Source organism: Genypterus blacodes, unplaced genomic scaffold (genome assembly GCF_046128005.1).
Source record: "Genypterus blacodes isolate CSIRO-AG114 ecotype Tasmania unplaced genomic scaffold, CSIRO-AGI_Gbla_v1 ptg000036l_1, whole genome shotgun sequence".
In the NCBI taxonomy this organism is placed as follows: Eukaryota; Metazoa; Chordata; class Actinopteri; order Ophidiiformes; family Ophidiidae; genus Genypterus; species Genypterus blacodes.
This window is the reverse complement of record NW_027466849.1, coordinates 2,962,501-2,978,464: the sequence shown is the minus strand read 5'-3', so window position 1 is coordinate 2,978,464 and position 15,964 is coordinate 2,962,501.

Here is a 15,964-nt window from a genome sequence, read left to right as displayed (position 1 = left end):
GTGTGTGTGATGAAGGAGAATGGCATGTGTGTATAGCCCCTGTGTGTAATCCATGCCTCTTTGTCTTTGCTTCCTTCCTTCCTCCTCCTCTCACATCAAATTCTCAGTAAATATGAGGTGGGGGGGGTTACAGTATGTTGCATGTGTGCGTACATATTGTGTGAATGCATCGTGTGTATTTTACATCTTTTACAGTGCATGATGGCTCTTTCAGGGATCACTAAGGTGACCTCATCACTGTAACGCATAATGCAACATCTATCAAATTAAAACACAGGCAGGCAGGAATCTAACTTTCCACCTTCATGAACCCCTTCATACCTTTTAAGCTAGGCCTACATTCCGGCCCATTATCCTGTCTTTTGTTTCACTTCCAATCATGCATAACAGACCCCTGATCCAGGTATGTGCGGCTTGAGTGCAGCTTGGTCGATCTTAGCTTATATGGGAAACCAACCTAAACAGAAACACACATCACAACGCTGAATCCAGATTTTCCACGATTCCATCAGACATTTCCAGGCATAGAAATCTGTGGATATACTCATATATATATATATCATGTATACTAATTTCTATGGAATATAGTGTGTAGAGTATGATATTTGAGAGTAAAACAGCCCAACACTTGTCTGAGTATTGGCTCTTAATTAAAGTAGTGTGGTGATTATACATAATTCAATGTTCAACTTCAATGTAGTTAGCCCCTTTTTCTCAGAAGGTTGTAGTAGCTAACTACTTTGTTGAGAGAGTAGCTTGGCCACAGCTTAACTACTTTAAAGCATGAGTAGTTTGTTTGCGTGCAGCACCTTGATGGATTGTCTTGGTTACTGGAGGTGAAGCAGGTGCCATTGGCATGTTGGTTTGTCTTGTGTAACTTTCATTTATACAAGAATGAAATCCAGGTGATGGACTCATTGCTCTTATGTGTTTTGTTTCCTCTTCACCCTCCCCTTCATCTCTCCATCTCTCTCTCTCTGCACCATCGGCATCTCCGTCCCTCACTTGATGACATGGTACAGATGGAGCCGTGACTCATGGCTTACAGCCCCTGATTCAATTACGGCGGACGTAAACAAGCCTGTCAGTTATACTAATCCAAACCACAACTGGTTGTGGAAAGACAATAACAATAGATGAACACCAGGAAGAAGACCTGTCGGACACCTGCTTCTCGGACCGACCTGTCTCTCAAACCTTCGCACGAACATCACCGTGAACCCATTTGAAATGGTTTTTCAGCAGTTCCTCCACTGCTTTCCCAGTCAAGCTTAATCTTTTGGCATAGCCACTGCTTTCATCCATGGACGTACGATCTTTCAATTCCTATGTTTGAGTTTCCTAATTTCAGATTCAGGTTTGTGGTTGTCAAACAGTCGTCATCATGTCCAAACCCCCTGCTGTGTCACCCTAGACCCTCTGAACAGAACCCTTCATCATCCAGCTGTAAGGATTAGTGCCACCATATCAATTACTTACCCAGGATGCAAACACTAATGATATATTAACACAGTGTATCACTCTTTCATCTTCTCTGTCACATAAAAGTGACATCATGATGCTTAATAAGGTCTAAAGAAATTACCACTTTCACTTTACTTAACACTGTTGGGTTTTTCATCTGCGATCACAGTTACAGTTATGACATTTCTAACGGCAATTAAAAGCACCACGTAATGAATTATTAACATATCAATCCCCTAAACCCATTTTCAGTGTGAAATACAACACATTAGGGATAAATCACAAAAATGATCTTCTCAAAGTCAGAGTATGAGTGGTGTCTCAGGCTTGTTAAATTTTAAAAGGATCTGGAATCATCATAAATCACGTACATACTGCATGAGCGAGGAAATTCACTTTTGTACCAGGACTTGTACTCATGTTCGACAAATACAAAAGATGAGAGCTTTTATTCCAAGTTCAAATGTACAGTAAGTAATCCGGCTAAGTAGAATCCGGCTAACTAAGTAACCATATTTACGCAGAGAATCTCTAGTGGGATGGATGCAGATCACTTGTTCCCAAATGTATAGTTTTATGAATTATGTATACGTAATGTACTTAATTAATTGACAATGACCTCATGGAAACAGAGCAGAGCTGTTGAGAGCACAGATAAGCCTAATTCAGTATCTATATTGGTATGTACTGTACGCGTATACTGTCTCACTATGGTCTGGTTGGGATTTAGTACTTGCTGTACCTGTAGCAGTAGATTGATTGATTTGGCGCTCATACAGGATGTTTGTGTCACACTGAAAGTTCAGTGTCACAGCAGCAAATGTTCGTCATGTTTGCTGACCGTACACTCAGGTGAAAATATGTTATATTCATATAGATAGCGTTCTTACCAAACACTGAACAAAGCCCTCTCCTCCCACTTAAAGCTTCTTCTAGTCACCAGTCCCCCCCCCCGCCCCCCCCTTCCGGGTAGACTTAAGCAGCCCGCTTGATTGCCAGAGCCCTCAAACCTCGTTTGAGAGACGATAACGAGGCGTCACAGCTTTACACTCAGGTTTTAGAAGGAGAAGGAACATTTGTCATTTAAGCGTCTCTCCGGTCTGAGCGTCTGTCAGCGGAGGCTCCACTCTAACGGCAAGATGGATCCAATTACCAGCCGTGGACATGTCTAACAAGGTGCCAGGAAAAGGCTGCCTGGACAAACAACGCCCGGGCCCAATAATGAGAGGCCCTCATTTGAGTGATTTGAGTTTCTCTCTCTCTCTCACTCTCTTCCCCTCTCTCTCTCTCTCTCTTCCTCCATGTCTCTCGCCCTCGGATTAAAATCAGCTACAATATACGGTATGGGTTGTTACTTTATTCATGTTTTTTTTTAAGTTTCGCAACATACTTTCAAAGAGAACGAGAGAAAAAAAACGAAAAAGCAATGAAAGTGCCGAGCGTGCACATTATCATAAAACTTCCTACCTATGATACACACACACACACACACACACACACACACACACACACACACACACACACACACACACACACACACACACACACACACACAGACTCAAACATTTGAACGGGGTGATTATTAATCATTCCGGAGCCAGGCTTGTCAATACAAAATGTACAAATAACAACACGGCACATCTACAACACACACAAAAAGAGAGAGAGAGAGAGAGAGAGAGAGAGACTTTCACACAGAGCTCATTTTGTCTCATTCCCTTGCATAGCTAACCAGGCCATGGATTGTCAATGCCGGGGCCTGGGATCAATGCGCCAGAGCTGTGTGCGTCCCAATCGATTTCCCAACTCCCAGATATCACAGTGACTCTTCATCAACAAAAGCACTTTGTCCTTCCCAAATAATCAGATCGAAGGAGCTCCTCTCCTGAGACAAAGTCGCTCTGCAGTCGCTGGGGTGCGACGCTTCTCCCTCTGCCCCCCTGCACCCCCCCCCCCTCTCTCTCTCTCTCTCTCTCTCTCTGTCCCTCTTTCTCCCCTCCCCCTTTCCCATCCCCGTGGGAGACCAAAGCGTTTTGCTGTCCTCTGAGTTTTGCCGTGAGTGTGACGCGCGGCGAACAAATGACTGCACGCTGAGAACTTGTGTATGAATTTATAATCTAACCGAGGCGAGCAGGTACAAATCAATATGCCTCGCTGCAGATGAAAGAGGAGTAGATATGAAAACCTCCCAGGGTTGTAATCGCACAAAATATAAAGGTTGCCGTTTTAAAATCATCCTTCTTGTTATTTGATTTAATTTGTAGGGGAAAGGAGTCAAACCTGCGAGTGCTATATGAGTCTCAATAGTTTTGCAGCTTTTGAGGAATTTTAGAGATTTTCAGCGATAAGAGTCGACCAAAAAAAGTCCAAAGACCGGTAAAGTAATTTTGGTGAAGACGGTGATTCATTTCCTTCAACCATAGGTCCTTGGACAAACCAAATTCTTTAATTCCTCTTCCGTGCCCAATGGAAATGCATCATTTCTTGTCAATTTTGGTGATATTAATAGATGGGGGCAACGGTGACCATTCATAAATCTGTTTTAATATTTAAAGAGGGTCTACGGGCAGGAAAAGGAAGGGAAAGAGATGGGAAATGGGAAAGAGAGCGAGAGGGAGTGAGTGAGAGAGAGAGAGAGAGAGAGAGAGAGAGAGAGAGAGAGCGAGAGAGAGAGAGAGAGAGTTGAAGATGGGGGTGTGGAGGGAGGGGTGGATGGTGGAGGGGTTGGGGGGTCTCTGTAAAGTTGCTGCCCAATTTGATCAATCGCCACTGTCCTGCCTCTCCACTCAGAAAATTAGAAATGGGAATCTTAAAATCTGAGGCCGTTTATCATCACAGGTAACACAGCCAGCCAGATAGACTGTGTGAGTGTGTGTGTGTGTGTGTGTGTGTAGGAAGTAGGTGTAGATAACGTAATATAATATAACTTTCTTCCATTTCTTCCACTGTTAAGACTTGTGAGTTTGGAGATATGCTTTATGTAAACACAATCTGGTCACACACACATACACACACACAACTCCTTTTGGGATCATGTGACACTGAAGAGAATTTTTGTTGTTGCTGTTGTTGCTTCTTCAGTTGGTTGATAAGCATCAACTCCAGCGAAACAAAACTGGAAACTTTCACTATTTTCCTGCTGTAAAGGAGGGAAGGAGTCAAAGTTATTCACGCACACACACACACACACACACACACACACACACACACACACACGCACACATACATACACACACGCACACACACACACTACCACAAGCTGGCACTCATTAGGCTTCTGTTCTAATAACCTGACTCCCTGCTTGGTATAGAAAGCTCCCATAGCCTCTAACTCCTAATTGTTTTGATTAGCTGATATAATTGGTATAACTTACGGCGCTGCTACTCGTGTGTGTGTGTGTGTCTGTGTGTGTGTCAAGTCACCAAATCGCACAAAGAAAAAAAATATATGATGAGTTCCTTCTTTCCTTTTCTATAAATGAGATGAAGATATTTGATGGCACAACTTGAGATGTTATTTAGAGGAGCCTTGTCTGCTTCTAACTAAGACCAGAGTCAAACCTTCATAATTAGGAAGACACGAGAATTTACCGCCGAGCCGTTGGAGTGTTCCTCTAATGGAGTTGTCATGCATAGACTGCTAAACAAGTAGCCTGAAGCTCGCTACCCATTTGTTAAAAATAAAGTCCTAACTACTTGACGTTAGACACCCCCGAATTTCCTGATGTGTTACAAAATAATGACCAGCAGCTTGCAGGGAACAAGACTCACTTTCTCTGTGAAATGAGCCACATGTCACGATAAACTTGAAGATTTTTTTTCTCCCGCTCAGGCTTAAAGAAAGTGGAAAGTCTTCTTCTTTCCCCCCGGTGTTTGGGATTTCATTCCGGAACGCCTGCTTGAGCTAAGTGGGCACAACCAAAAAATTCCTAAAAATTTCCTAAAGCCACACCTGAAAATTCTGAAAGCACTAAAGCCCCTCTGCTTCTTTGTGATTCCGCCATGATCTGACTCAGAGATGTGAGAATGTTCAGCGTCTTCGTCTCCCTGCTATCTTTGCCCTCCCAGTGGCTTTGATTCGGGCAATTACCAAGTGACTGGAGACTTCTGCTGACATTTGTCTATCAACCACACTTCTCTAATTAGCGTCTACGGAGATGGCAGAGGGGGGGAAGAGAGCAGACGGAGGAGAGAGAGAGAGACACTGAAAAAGGGAGAGATGAATCTCCGGCGATCAAGCTTTAAGAGAAGCTCGCCTGGACAATTAGTGAAGAGGGACTGATAGTGATTGTGATCCCCCCTCCCCACCACCAAAAAAGCACCAAATAAGTACATTTCTCTAAACGCATAATGGTTAGTCCAACATTCACCTTGCAGGACGGATGTTGGTGTATATTCTAATTTCTTTGAAACCTAAATCAGTGCAGCATTGGGACGTCGGGCTCCCCCAAGAAATGGATCTCTGATACCGTAGCCTCCACTTCCCCCAGAGGGCCCCTGGAAAAAAAGTGGTGGCTGCGGTGGCTGCGGTGGCTGCGGTGGCGGCGGTGGCGGCGCTGGCGGCGCTGGCGGCGGCGGCGTGTGAGCTCGGGAGATAGCCCGCGATAAAATATGTATTAGTTTCCTCCCCTAAGCCCACCCTCTTCCTCTCTTCCACTTTGGGATGACAAAAAAGCAGCCAGGGAGCGAGGACGGAGACGGGGAGATGTTGTGCGGGAGATGGTATAGATTTGAATCTACTGAATGTATTTACAAGCGACTATAGATGCATGAACACCACAGCAAACGGTGATATTGTTTTACAACCCCCCCCCACACACACACACACACACACACATGCACACACACCCCACCCTTGTATCTGCAACCAAAACCATTAAGTGGGCCCTGTATCCTCTTACTGTTCTCCCCTTTCATGATTTTCTTTTTCCCGTTCCTCCATTTTTCCTCCTCTCTCGCTGCTCCATGTGTGTGTGTGCCTGTGTGTGTGTGTTTTCTCCCCTTCTCCTCCAGCTGACAGGCTCTGGGTTTTCAAGAGAAGAAAGTGGGCATTAATTAAGACAGTGCCAGCTGTAATTTTCTGGGGAAGTAAATTTCTGCACAACTAAAGGTTACGGGGACCTTTTCACTGTCAGAATTTACTACAGCCTGTGAATGTTAATGCAGCTAATGAAGACATGCTCTCACAGTCTGAACTTAAAAAACTACCAGCGCGGGAGGAGAGGGAGAGGCAGACAGAGAGAGGAGGAGAGAGGGAGAGGAGGGAGGATGAAGGGAGATGGATGGAAATTAGGAAAATGTGATAGAACATGCATCAATGCAACCCATTTATCCTTTCAATCCACATTCATTTTTTTAGCGCCACTTGCCTCCATTAACAGTAAACAGCCCAATCTAAAAAACGTATTGCATGTAAAATTCAGATTGCGAAAGACGGATGCCTCATCACTTATTTGTTATTAGTTCAAAGCTGTACATCACATTAATTGAACATTTACATTCCCAAATTATATAGTGTACAGTGTAATATAAATGATGTTGTGTACTGTGTTTTTTAGAACAGCAATGACTGGAATTACTGTGTCAGTAAACAATGTTTAAATTAGCTGCCTCATTTGCTGTCATCTGAGGAGTTGTAGGGCATAATTTTCAAATAATCAACAAATCAAGATTGAGAAAATGACTTTTCAGAAGCTTCTCTCCGACATCCAGCGTCAGGAAAATCTATGCCTTTCTTGTTTGTGTTTGAAGTTTTTCCTCTTGTTCGCCTTTCTTGCAACGTTTTTGTGTACCTTTCCTTAACTACTCCATGACCTTGACCTAGAACGCTGGAGGTGTTTGGTGGGCCTAGTGGATGTTGCAGTTGCTCCCCGTTTGCCTCGTTTCAATTTTGGCATGCGTGATGAATGAAGCCCTCTAAATGGCTCTGATCTAGATAACAAATTTCTGCGTTTAAAGAGGCGCGTCACCTGAATCCTCTGTGCAGGCTGCTATTCTGGTTTCTGAAGAGTTGAGCATATGCAGATGATGTATCCATATCCATTTACTGTACATGTTACCCAACAGTAGAGGAAGTACTTCATTTTGGGGGCCATGCACACACCTGTGACCCACCACATATGTATACTGGGGCCTTAATTGAGTGAGTTCATGTTTTACTTTTTCTGGCCTGTGGCGCCTGTTCAATCTGTCCAATAGTCCATGGAGTCCAAGTCTAAACTTGGCATCTTCATGGTTTAATAATAGCCACTGCTCAGTACTTTGGTAACTACAATCGTCCTTAATGATATGGGTTGGGTTCATTCAAGAGTAGTCTAAATGTAGGATTGATCTATACCATGTCTGAGAGCCAAGTTAAATCAAGTTTGAAAGCCCCTTTAGTGTAATTCTATGTTTCAAGGAAAGTTGTTTAAAAATCAGCAAAGTGTTTGAAAGTTTATAAACCATTACAAGAAATGTGTTGAGACCTGCAAGTTCACTGTTTGATACAAAGCATTATAAACCACACCACACACATGGACACACACCAGCATGCGCTCAGCCTTCCCTTGGCCTTGGCAGAAGAAGGTTTTAATTCAAAATGGTATCCTGCTGAAAAGGCCTTGAGTCCACGAGCAAACAAAAGCCTCCTCTACCTGAAAGAGACAAGCAAAAAATAACGGCAAATGTAACGTAGTGAGGGAGAAAGAGATGCCGCCGAGCAGATCAATGACGAGGTCAGAAGCCAGAGTGGAGTCGACGGACCCGCAGCGGTCCTGAAGAAAAGTAATATTTAACCTGAGGCAAGAGAATAATTTCACTTTCCCTCAGATCAGTTTAAAAAATCTCTTCCTGTCAGAGGTTGGCAGATTTATACAAATTAATGGCCTTTAGTTGAAAATCTCCCAGCGCTTGGGTTATTAATTGTTAAAGTGCATACATTAAACAAAATGAGCAAAAAGTCATTTTCATAAATTATCTCCCCCTATGAAATCTTTGTAGGTAGGAAAAGGAATGGTTGGACTTCCTTTTATTGTACGTGGGAAACGTGTACATATACAATGCAAGATAAGAAGAAGAAGATAATGAACAAAGAAGGATGGTGAGCTTTATTTTTGGCCTCCACTTCTCTTTCCTTCTCTTTCTTGGTGCCGTTTTACAGTGTGTGTGAAAGCAACAGAATAAGGAGAGAAACGACGTCTTGTAAATGTCTGCCTGTGTTAAAAAGGCCTGTACGGTGAGACATTTTGTAGATCTCTGTCTTGTCTGCAGTGCTAACAGAGCTTTTAATTACAGTGCACCACGGTCAACTGAGCATGCTCCAACGCCATGGACAGGGCTGAATGCGCCTGCAAACGGATAATGGACAGAAGACTTGTTACGGGTGAGTTTCATCTGCTCTTCTTTACATTATTGTCTTCAATAGTAGTTGTAAATGTTGATGTTTGATATCTAGCCACGCCAGTGGATCACACAGGTGCCAGAAAAGGAAAACAAAACCAGAATGGACAATTATTAGGATTAAAACTATGTAATGGAGGGAATATAACAACACAAACTCTAACGCATAAGTACAACATCTATCCCTATAAGTTTACTATTCCTACAGTATATTCTGTAAAAACTGACCTCAAGAGCTGTCACATCCTGACCACATCCTGTCAATGCTCTCAGAAGTCACAAAGTACAAACATTTTAATATAAAAACTGCATTACCAATGATAATCAATAAGCACTGATATACTCCTGTACGCTGTACCCCCTCTGGCCGACGCCCAACAGCTCAACAACACCACAAAAGCCGTATCTCGAAATTACCAACGCAGGGCCATGAAATCATATGAGAAGTCGCACTGTGGTTTATGTAATGAATAAGATCCAGAAGAGTTAAATTTGGTACCAATGTAAACAGGAGGACTTGGAGCAAAGGATGTGCGCAAAAGGTGTGTGAGCTTTGCTATGTTTCTGTAATGTGTTTATAGAGAGTTATAAGCTTAAAAAACAAGCTAAAAATACAGGTGTAATTCATGGTTACTGCACTGGGAGGTTAAAAGTATCAAAGGTCATTATTGTTTAGCTGTAATTACACAGAAAGTAGGACCAGACGACAAATTGTGTCCAGCTGGTGAGCTAGGTTCTGAGAGAATTAGCAGTTAATTGTACAATAATTAAATACAATTAACTAATGATCCTGTTCATTTTAACGACGCATCTAAAACTGACAAGTTTATTTAGAGGATTTGGTAAAATAGAAATTAAATTGCATTTGAGAAACCCACTGATTTCAAGCATTTATTTCTTTGTTTTGACAATAAGGTAGTTGACCTTTTAAGGTTTTGGGTGAAGGTCGATTACATTTTTTTCAGATCTTTTCAGGGGTTATTAATCATTAACTTAATAATGTTAATGTATTGTCGATTTCAGGTTCTGGGGTTAGTGACAATGGCCCATGACCTATGACCTATGACCTACGACCTATGGCACACGACATATGACATACAGTGTTCTTTAAAATATGCATACTCACATACTCACTTTACATACTGTACTTTATGTCAATCTGGACAATATCTCCACTAGGGGGCAATGTGAGGCCCAAAACTCCACACCCGTACCAACGTCCGATTTTGACCCTCATACGTAGTCAACCCAGTTACCATGGCAGGCGAAGGTAAAAATCAGAGATACTCAATAATGATACTGTTGGAGCAAAGTTATTTTCAGAGACCATTCTGAATGTTTTTATTTGGCAATAAGCTAGAAAAGTGAAAGTTAAATCTCAACTAATTCAACTTTAGTATCATATCATGGAACAAGTGACTTCTTGTGGCATCTGTGCAGGGATATTTTTCAGGAAAGTTTTTAACAAAATACTGTGGTTTGCTTCCAGGTACACCCAAAGCGTGGCAAATGTTTCATCGCCGATATTTTCCCAATTTCTCCTCATACATACTCATAGACCACACACACACACACACACACACACACACACACACACACACACGCACACACATGAAGTGATGGGTACTTTAGGTGTCACTGGTCCTACTGGAGGGGCTAGAGAGAGAGAGAGAGAGAGAGAGAGAGAGAGAAAGGCAGGCAGATAGTAGGATGAGATGTTATTTCCTAAATTTGGCCCCTAGGACAAAGGGAAGGCCTGTTTGATATTCATCTATCCGCCACTGGCAGACTGGCTGGGGAGCCTGTGAAAATCTATTCACTATGATAATGAACAAATTGTCATACATTGGGCTCTGTCTCCCCTTGACAGTGATAGTTATCAAGGAGAGAGATCGAGTCAAGGGCCAAGTGTGTGTGTGTGTGTGTGTGTGTGTGTGTGTGTGTGTCTATGTGTGTGTGTGCCTCCCAGATTGTCTCTGTTCCAGAGCAGTGGCTGTCATTAGAAAGACAAGCCTCCTGGCAGGAAGCTCCTGTCATGTCACAGCCTCACACTTAAATGCCGTCATACCTGATTGATACATGCAGCTCTTCCATCTCCGTGTGTGTGTGTGTGTGCATGCGTGTGCTCATATGTGTGTCTAAATCATCCACCTTATGCTTTGTCTTCTTTGCTTCTTTTAATTGTAGAGCTAACTGCTGCCATTTGCTGTATATCATAAGATTTTTCTCTGTCATTAGTTTCAGGATCGCATCGATTTATAAATGTGTTTTCGTAAAAAGGAGATTGCAGGAGATGTTTCCCCCTCCAGCCACGCAATACAAACACTGCAGCACAAAGGCAAACATCAGTAGGTAATAGATTTAAACGTCAAAGGTCACGGCTGAGTTTTCCTATCAAATAAACTTGTGGATGAACTACCAGAATTGCATATTAAAAATACATATTTAGGTCTAACAAGAGCAAAACTAGAAAAACAATCATGAACAAAGGGCAAAAACTTTCTGACAGCTGACAGCTTACAATGGCTACGTTACATTTCTGAAGCCATCATAATGAAGACACGGTAACGTCTGTCATTCGCCATTCAGGGCTCCCATCAAAAGTGTGTCAGCTATTATGTAATTTGCATGTAATTAGCATACAGACGCCCGCTGGGCTGGAGGAGCATCAAAGTGAAAAGCTAGACGTGTCAGTCGATCGGGTCACAGCTTCAGAAAAGACACCAATGGTTCACTGTAGGGACTCTTTACTGGGCTGATTTTACCTGAAGGAAAAGCTTCCATCATTTACATATATGCTTTATACGACCTTGTACAACTGCACAACTTGTAATGTAAAGCAAGGGCACAGATTTGGTTTTAACATTCACAATCGCTTTCCCTCTCCGTCACTTTTCCATGTCACACGCAGACACACACACACACACACACACACACACACACACACACACACACACACACACACACACACATACACACACACACACACACACACACACTCACACACAGACAGAGATTCTGCTTTACTCTTCACACACATCTACTTTTATCTAATTTACGAACAAGCTCATCAACTGATGGCCATCCAGGACTTTCTCTAATAAAACAAGCAGCAGCATTCCCACACATCTGTTCAAGGTTGTGGCGTGTGTGTAATCATGTAGAGCTATAACTTATTTTACATTGAGGCGATGACTTCCCGCATATTAAACAGGATTTTACTGTGTAACCCACTGAACGATTGCACATTCAGAAATGATGAAATGATGAACACAAATACTTCAATCTCAATCAGGACATCTTATTTGTATGCATGTATTTAGTTTTTTCTAATATTGACTATATATAAGGTATACACGTATACTCCATTTCATAGCACAGAACTACGGTATTAGCACTTATATTTGCATTGTCTTGTGTATTCTGTCGACACCTGGACCGCATAGAATTCGTTGGACGAAAGATTCTAATTCTGGTTCTGGTTCTGGCTCTCATTTCAATCCATACACAAGGCTAAAGTATTTGTATTTAGACCCAATGAAGAACAAGACCTAAGGAGTTTGGCGCTGTAGGTCACCAACATCAATTCAGGCATTAGAACGCTTCAAATGAGATGCCCACCATATAATGCCCTTGAAAGTGGAAGGCAGTCCTAAATGTGTATGCTCAAGAGAGCCCGTAGTAAATTACCCTAAGGAAATAGTAAAAAACAACAGCAATAAAGGCGAGGCTGTAGGTGGCTCTCAGAACGCTTTGCATGATACTGTACATAAATCATCCTTATGCCTGACTTAAAACTCTGCATACTTTAATAAGGCGGTGGAGGATGGGAGGGCATAATATACACACAGAGACACACAAATACGTATGTTATAACAAGTGTACGTATGCAAAACACACACACATGTGATATCATGATATTTGAATATATTTGGTATATTTGTACTCGTCTCCTCTGCTGGAGTCAGGACAGTTTGCTGACCTGCACTGTATATGTTTTTAGCGGTATTAATCTTGGCTTTGTTGACTTGTCTGGGACATTCTCTCGCTCTCTCTTGCTCACACACACGCACACCTGCTAGTGGCCTATAATTCATTGTTTGATGGATGTACAATGCATGGTACAGATGTCCGTTAATACGACTCACAAAAGTCACCTTTTTATAATTCTGTACTCTTTCACCTCAAGCACAAGTTCACACAGTTACAACAGGAATCTGAGGGCTTCAATATAGTGTCCTCATAAGGTGACATCAAACAACTTTAATAACAGAACATAATCCAGCCCGTCCGTGGGCTTTAAGGTGTTTGGGTTTCACTTTTACTCTTAGTTATAACTCTTTGCCGTTACTTAAGTGGCATATTTGCATATTGAGCTGAAAAGAAAAGCGATATTAATCTATTGAAAATCAGGCCACGGGCAGAAGATGGAGAGGATCAGTCGCTGGCATGAAAAAACACACGGGTGCACCTAAGTAGAAACGTACAATGGTGCTTCTCTCCCATCAGTGTTACAGGCGAGTGACACGAGAAACAAACACTCCCAGCAAGTCGCCGCTCTACCTGCCCGCTGACAGGAAGCAGCAGTGGGTGGGTGGGTAAAGTGGGGGAGCGGAGGGGGGCTGCAGTCACTGATATACATGCCGTGCCCTTAAAGAGATGACGGCCCCTGTCACAAGGCAGAGGGCCCGACGACACGCCGGGATATAAATCTACACAGGAGATAAAGAAAGTACATGATGAATTAAGCCGGCGCGTATAAATTCTTAAGAGCCTCCATTTTAATGCCGGTCATTATTCAACAAATTTTTCTAAGAAATGCCACATGGGCAGGAACAAGTAATTAGGGGGAGAAAAGTGAAACTGTCACCAGTAATGGTTTACTCCGCCGCCTCACCTTATCAGAGGAAGGAGAGAGAGGGGGAGAGATAGAGACAGAGAGAGAGAGGGAATGAATGAGACGAAGAAAGAAGGAAGGAAGGAAGGAGGGAGAGAGCTCCATGGGGCCACACTGTAGCAACCAAGCTGCCATTAGGCCAATTCTGAAGACTAAGTGTTCAGGAGGTGCAAATCTGCCCACAGCCTTAGTCCTGCATGGAGAGCATTGTTTGAGGAGATTTTGTTTTCCTTACCTCCTCCTCTATCAGTCTCTCTCTCTCTTTCTCTCCCTCGCTCTCCTTCCTCTCTCAAATCGGTCGAGGCCTCAATAAATCTGTGGTCACGGGGGATATTGTTAGTGTTGGCCAAAGTACTATTAAAATGAAGGGAAATTTATGGATGACACTTTGTAACAATTAATCAGGAAATGTTGATTAATAAAGTTGGTCGGCTATTCTCCTGAAACCGAGGGAGGCTTCGCCACATTGTCAGGCTGATCATTTTATTCATTATTTTTGATTAATGTACCCAGATACCCTGACTCTAAGAGAACAGGAAAAGGGGTGTCTGTGTGTGTGTGTGTGTGTGAGTGTGTGTGTGTGTGTGTGTGTGTGTGTGTGTGTGTGTGTGTGCGCGTGTATTGGGGGTGGTGGGTGGGGGGGAATTATCCTCTATGCAAAATCATAAATAGTGAATGAGTGTGTATACGGGTATAACCTTGGTTGTGGCAAAGAGATTTGAGGGGAGGGAGGGTGGGTGTGATGGGGGGAGAACTGTGGTGGTGGGGGGTTGAATGTGCACATTCAGCAAAATAAACTGCAAGTGGGGATTAAGGAAACAAATCGGGAGGAGGGGGTAGTTTGATGAACATCACCTCTCTGGACCTGTCCGTCTTCACCGGACGCCCATGATTAATTAGTTTGTTTAGATACTCAATTAGCCCAGCCATGCAGAGAGAAAGGCATGGAGCGAGAGAGCATGGGAGAGACTGAGGGAGAAAGAGGGAGATGGAGGAGGAGAGGGGGAGAAGGAGGAGGACAGAGAGAGAGAGAGGAGAGGTAGAGAAAGAGGGAGCTAGAGAGAGATGGAGGGGGCGATGAAGGACTAAACAGGGAGACAATAAACTGGCTTAAATCAGGATTTTCAGAAATGATTTATGCCAAAAATTGAAGGTGTTTTCACAGACTAATCTCACTTTGCCATTGTTTGTGCCACTCGTGATTGCGTGCCATGCTTTATTTTGTAAGTGCACATTTAAGTACTTTCAAAACAGAAAATGCTGCTTCAAATAGACGGGATAATGGATAATGTGTGTTCAATTCGCCTTACAGTCCCATTCTCGGATAGAGATATATCTAATCATCTCATAATCATTTTTTCATGGACACCATTTCCAAAAAGGTCTGTGACCTCCAAGGTGTATCAAACCCGAACCAAGGAGACCCGACACCCTTTTACATCCTCCTCCACGTCTTTGTTTGGCCGACACAACAGGTCGCATACGTCATTTATTCAGTCTGCAAAAATAAAGACTGTTAAAAATGTCACTGTTTTTACCAAAGAAAGAATAAATAGGAGCAATAGGAGCGACATCTCTTTGGATTCTATTCTGTGACACCAACTCTGGCACTGGTGCTTTGTGGAGACTCTGACCAGCGTGAATTTACGTTTCTGTGGACTGGGGTCAGTCTGAAAAAGGAGTTACCACCCCCAGTCCTCCATGATCCCCCCGGTCCGGCAGGTTTTATATCCTGCCATGTAGTAAACTGCTTTCACCTAATATTCCTTTTTTTGTCTGGGGTACCTGGTGATCACAATTTATTACAGGGCAGGATAAAGAAAAACGGCTGGACTGGATCTGCATGGAGAGCCCAGGAGCAGAAAGATGGCAGCTTGGGCTCTAATTTGGGGTGGTTACTCTTTAAATCTTAAATGAGTAAAGTTAGAGCTTGCTTGTATATTAAGCTTGTTTATTATGTGTATAACTCTTGATAAAGACTTCACAAAAACACAGCAAAGCTCACAGACAGAAAAGCTTCTAGACACCTTCACCGTGAGATTCCATGTGTTGAATCACAAGAATTATCATTAAAATTTTAAATACAGGTAAAAACCCACCTGTTTTTCAATAAAAGAATGTGATTTTTTTGTACTTTTTTCCATACATTCGTGCATGACTTTCCACAGGAGTCAAATTTGAACCTAGAAACAATGAATTACTGTGCGCCTGGATATAGTTTCA